The following is a 6,162-nucleotide window of genomic DNA, read 5'->3' on the forward strand; positions in this document are numbered from 1 at the left end:
GGCTACTGAGCTGGATGATCAGCCATGATCATATTGAATGGCGGTGCAGGCTCGAAGGGCCGAATGGCCTACTCCTGCACCTATTTTCTATGTTTCTATGCACTTGCTGAGTTACACCAACACTTTCTGTCCTGTACATTATAGGCCATTATGGGCTCCACCCTTCCTTGGCCATCTGTTGCTGGCCATGATTTGTTCTGGCCTTTTCCTACCTCCATTTCCCCTCATCACCCTCCGCACCTCTACTTTCAGTCTGAAGAATGGTTCCGGCCCAAAATGTCACCTGTTCTCTTTCCCCAGAGATGCTGCCCGACCTGCTGAGTTACGCCAGCACTTTGTGTATATCTTGATGCTTTGTTTCACTGTCTGCAGTTAGAACAAGCAGGGTGGGTAAATTGAATGGAGCTGATGAAACTATATTCCAACAAGGGGACATAACTTCAGAATTAAGGGACAAAAGTTTTGGGGTAACATGAGGGGTAACTTCTTTACTCAGAGGGTGGTGGCTGTGTGGAATGAGCTTCCGGTGGAAGTAGTGGAGGCAGGCTCGATTTTATTATTTAAGAGTAAATTGGATAGGTATATGGATGGGAGGGGATTGGAGGGTTATGGTCTGAGAGCAGGTAGATGAGACTAGGTCAGAGAAAGTGGTCGGCGTGGACTGGTAGGGCCGAACGGGCCTGTTTCCGTGCTGTATTGTTATATGGTTATATGGTTATATGCAGTAGCATCAGATTAGTAAAGAAATGAAAATATATATAGATTGGGAGGAAAATACTCTGCCCAGCTCCATTGAAAGGAAATTATCTCAAACAGATAAAAAGAAACACCTCGTGAATGGTGTAAGAAAATAACTGCAGATGCTGGTACAAATCGAAGGTATTTATTCACAAAATGCTGGAGTAACTCAGCAGGTCAGGCAGCATCTCAGGAGAGAAGGAATGGGTGACGTTTCGGGTCGAGACCCTTCTTCAGACTGATGTCAGGGGGCAGGACAGAGGAAGGATATAGGTGGAGACAGGAAGTTAGAGGGAGGACTGGGAAGGGGGAGGGGGTGGGGGAAGAGAGGGACAGAGGAACTATCTAAAGTTGGAGAAGTCAATGTTCATACCGCTGGGCTGCAAGCTGCCCAAGCGAAATATGAGGTGCTGTTCCTCCAATTTCCGGTGGGTCTCACTATGGCACTGGAGGAGGCCCATGACAGAAAGGTCAGACTGGGAGTGGGAGGGGGAGTTGAAGTGCGCAGCCACCGGGAGATCAGGTTGGTTAAGGCGGACTGAGCGAAGGTGTTGAGAAAAACGATAGCCGAGCCTGCGTTTGGTTTTGCCGATGTAAAGAAGTTGACATCTAGAGCAGCGGATACAATATATGAGGTTGGAGGAGGTGCAGGTGAACCTCTGTCTCACCTGGAAAGACTGTTTGGGTCCTTGGATGGAGTTGAGGGGGGAGGTAAAGGGACAGGTGTTGCATCTCCTGCGGTTGCAGGGGAAAGTGCCCGGGGATGGGGTGGTTTGGGTAGGAAGGGACGAGTGGATTAGGGAGTTACGGAGGGAACGGTCTCTGCGGAATGCAGAAAGGGTGAAAGGCAGACCTCCTGAATGGTGGTCTTTATATCTGGAGCCTGGAATGCAGGGTGGTATAAACGGTTTAGAGGGATAAGGGCCAAACACAGGCAGTTGGGACTAGCTTAGATGGGGCATCTTGTTCAGCATGGATGAGTTGGGCTGAAGGGCCTGTTTCTGTGCTGTATGACTCTATAACTGTATATACATACATCAACAGAGGAGGCTATTCAGCCCATCGCAACCATGCCAGCTCCCTAGCTGACCATCCCATCCCTTCCTCAATTACAACTTATTCTCTCTCACTCATGCCCATCAATTCCCTATTGGTTCATTTTTGCTATTAACCCACGCTAAGGAGCACATTTATAGCAACTAATTAACACATTGTTGAGAAGTGGGAGGAAAACAAGCACCTAGGGAACATTGCAGTATATTGAAATCTAGGCCCTCACATATGGAACACAGGAAGCTATGCAGGTACTAAAATGTGTAGAGTGCAAGTGGATTGTGAGTCTTTATTACAAAGGAAATGCAGAATTAAAGTAAAGACTTTACTTTAGTACATTCAGTTGTTACAACTGGTAATGGTGAGACTGCAACTGAATTATTCAGGGCAAGAAATTCTGTGCGATCTACCCGATCTATTCCTCTCATGAGTTTGTGCTCTCGTGATTTCTAGACAAAAGAAACGATTAAAAAACAAGAAAAACATGGAAAGGAAAGAATGGTCCCGTCAGTATATCAAGCCCAGTAAAAACATACACTTCAACGTGATTCCTCCTCCATCCAGTTATCAAGCCGCTTATGAATTTTATATGCTTCAACGACATCTCTCCTAAACCCTAAAGACCTCGTCTGCTCAATAATGCTATTTATGCATTAATTAAATTGTCACTAGGAGCAATTTACAATTTTACCGAAGTCAGTTAACCTACAAACATCTTTGGAGTGTGGGAGTGTGGGAGGAAACCGGAGTTCCAGGGCAAAACCCACGCAGTCACTCATACAGACGGCACCCGTGGTCAGGAATGAACCCGGGTCTCTGGCACTGCAAGGCAGCAACTCTACCACTGCGTCACCATGCCGCCCCACATGTGTTAGTGAGCAATGCGCATGTTGGACCCAAAAGCAGATCACCAAAAGGAATTTGTTCCGGAAGTGCGTGGCAAGCACACAATCTCTTTTTAATAATCAATTTATGATAAACTCTGATCTAATTGTGCTCATCAATATAAAGGCACAGAGCAGAGTTTCTCAGCCTGTGACTGGTAAAGGGTTGAGGGCAAGTTTCCCAGGCAACCTCAGCTCAGTTCAGTTTATTGTCACTTGTACTGAGGTACAGTGAAAAGCTTTTGTTGCGTGCTATCCAGTCAGCAGAAAGACAAATACACGATTACAATCGAGCCACTTACAGTGTATCAGATACATGATAAGGGAATAACGTTTAGTGCAAGATAAAGCCAGCAAAGTCCAGTCAAGGATAGTCCGAGGGTCACCAATGAGGTAGATAGTAGTTCAGGACTGCTCTCTAGTTGTGGTAGGATGATTGAGTTGCCTGATAACAGCTGGGAAGTAACTGTCTCTGAATCTGGAGGTGTGCGTTTTCCCACTTCTGGTCCTTTTGCCTGATGGGAGTTTGCCAGAAACAGGATGCCCGCTTTGGTTGACTTAAAACATAAACCCAATACTCAAGTAGAACCATTGCCAAAAAACCTGGCAATCAGAAAGGTTATCGTCTACAGAGTAAGACAGCAAATACTGAGTGTGGAAACATTTTTCTACATTAGAAGTGCAAACTCATTGCGGATATGCCTCGATTCCAAAGAGGCGGCGATGAATTATGATTTATTTCATGCCACTCCCTCACTGTTGCCTGCTTAGTACAAATAGAATCTGTATTAACTACTTAAAGAGCAGCAAATCATGGTCCAGCGTTGTTCTGATTCATCAATAGCCTCGGGCACCTCAAGTACACGTATGAAAAGCTCTCGGGATTTTCATTTACTCACCTTTCCCGCTTTGCTTTTTCACCATTTTCAAAGTGTCAGAACTTTGGCAGCAATGCAACTGTCTATCCCATTCTCACACACAAGCAATGAGGCAGCGTGCCGCAGTAACGCGAGTGTACGAGTGCACCAGCGAGACTGCATGTACGAGTGCACCAGCGAGACTACACTAACAATAGGACAAATGTTGCGTGCTATCCAGTCAGCAGAAAGACAAATACACGATTACAATCGAGCCACTTACAGTGTATCAGATACATGATAAGGGAATAACGTTTAGTGCAAGATAAAGCCAGCAACGTCCAATCAAGGATTGTCCGAGGGTCACCGATAAAACTAATCATGAAACGAGGGTTCATTGTCAGTTCATATGACAATTAAACACTCTTCTCTCTAATCTCTTGATTCCACAGAGGAACAAGTCTGAAGAAGGGTCTCGACCCAAAAAGTCACCTATTCCTTCTCTCCAGAGATGCTGCCTGACCCGTGGAGTTACTCCAGCTTTTTGTGTCCATCAACAAGTTTCTCATGGTCTGAAGAAGGGTCTCGATCCAAAACGTCACCCATTCCTTCTCTCCAGAGACACTGCCTGCCCCGTTGAGTTACTCCAGCATTTTGTGTCGATCTTCGGAACAAGTTTCTCTGTACTTATCTTTATAATTTTGCACACCACATTGTAGTTATATGCTTTTGATGAATTATTGTTACATCTCTCATCTTTTTGTCTTTTGTGCTTACCTGCTGATTTTGTGGAAATGAAAATCCCTAATTTTAGTTCCTAATTTAAAGGGACATATAAATGGTTTCTCTCATTAAAGATAAAACAGGAATCCTTGGCTGCCTGCCAGCAGCAAATTGAAAGTCTAAGATTGTCTCTGCCAATCCTCCAGGATTATACAGAGTCCAGGAACTCTGGAATATTTTCTTGTATCACCATTGCACAAAAGTCATGTCTTAGTTTAGAGATTTTAGTTTAGAGATAGAGCATAGAAATAGGCCCTTCGGCCCACTGTGTGCAGTCCGACCAGCGCTCCCTGCAAACTAACACTATCCTACACACATTTGGGACAATTTACAATTTTACCAAGCCAATTAACCTACAAACCTGTACGTGTTTAGAGTGTGGGAGAAAACCAGAGCTCCAGGACAAAAGCCCACGTAGGTCACTGGGAGGACATTCAAGATTCAAGATTCAAGATAGCTTTATTTGTCACCCACAGTCCAACAATAAAACATTAAATTAGTCAGATTACACAATAAAGCATTAAAATAGGCAAATTACACAACCCCAAAAACACACAAAAAAAAGAAACATCCATCACAGTGAGTCTCCTCCAGTCCTCTCCTCAGTCCTGTGATGGAAGGCCACAATGTCTTTTCCCTTCCCCTGCCGCCTTCTCCCGCGGTCAGGTTGTTGTGGCTGCAGGCCGCACCGGACGGTGAAAGGTCTGCAGCGGGCCGTCCCAAGCCCCGCGATCCGGGGCGGGCGAACACGTTGTCGCAGCCGCTGCTGCTGCACGTCGGGGCGGTCGTGGCTCCCGACATTGAAGCCCCCGCCCAGCAGAGAGAAATCCCGCGGCCTATTTTAGGCCGCGCCGGACGGTGAAATGTCCGCGATCCTAGCCCCGCGACCCGGAGCTCCCGATGTCGGCATCCACGTGGCCCGAGCCTAAGGCGAGTCGCAGCCGCTCCCGCAGCCTCCGAAGACGGCCGGCTCCGCTGATGGTAAGTCCGATCCGCGGGCTCTGCGAACCAGAGCCCTGGAGGCCGCCAGCTCCAGGAGTTGGGCCGATGGTAGGCCGCAGCTGGAACGGAGACACCACCCAGAAAACAAAGGTCGGGTCTCCGTTCGGAAGGGACACATATTTACAATTTTACAGTCCCCCCCCTCCCCCCCACACCCACACCCACACCCACACATAGTACACAAACACAAAAACACGACATCACATCGACAATTAAGACACAAAAAATAAAACAAAACACAAAGACAAATGGACCGCAGGTAAGCCGCAGCTACTATGGCGGCGCCGCCATTTTGTGTCAAACTCCGTCCACACAGTGCCCGTAGTCAGGGTCAAACCCGGGTCTCTGGCGCTGTAAGGCAGCAGCTCTAATGCTGCCCAACTGTGTATGTAAGGAAAAAAATGAAAAGAAGGATGCCTTGAATTCCTTTCTTTAATTAGGTGTACAATGAACATGGTTGGTAGGCTGACATTCAAAATTATGCAGTTATATAATATAGCATTTATTCTGTTGCAATTGGGTTGATTAGCAGGCGGATCATGAGTCAGACATTGGATGGGAGTGGTTGATGATAAAAGGCCAATTGACAACACCTCCAGCAATATGTCCAACCGGTTCATCTGGGTTATTTCAACATTACCGGAACAAGGAGAATGGAAAAAGGACCCAATGGGTTGGTGCGGTTCTGATAAAATTAATTTCTCTACTCCACTCCCTTAAATCATGCAGATTATTTGTAAAAATGTAAAAAGATAGGCAGATTTACAATTGCCAAGGACAGCGCAGAATATTTCCTACCATCTTCTTCGTCATAGTTAAAAGTTAACACTCACCAATAATTTTAA

This window comes from Rhinoraja longicauda, chromosome 26, assembly GCF_053455715.1.
Source record: "Rhinoraja longicauda isolate Sanriku21f chromosome 26, sRhiLon1.1, whole genome shotgun sequence".
NCBI classification, from domain to species: domain Eukaryota; kingdom Metazoa; phylum Chordata; class Chondrichthyes; order Rajiformes; family Arhynchobatidae; genus Rhinoraja; species Rhinoraja longicauda.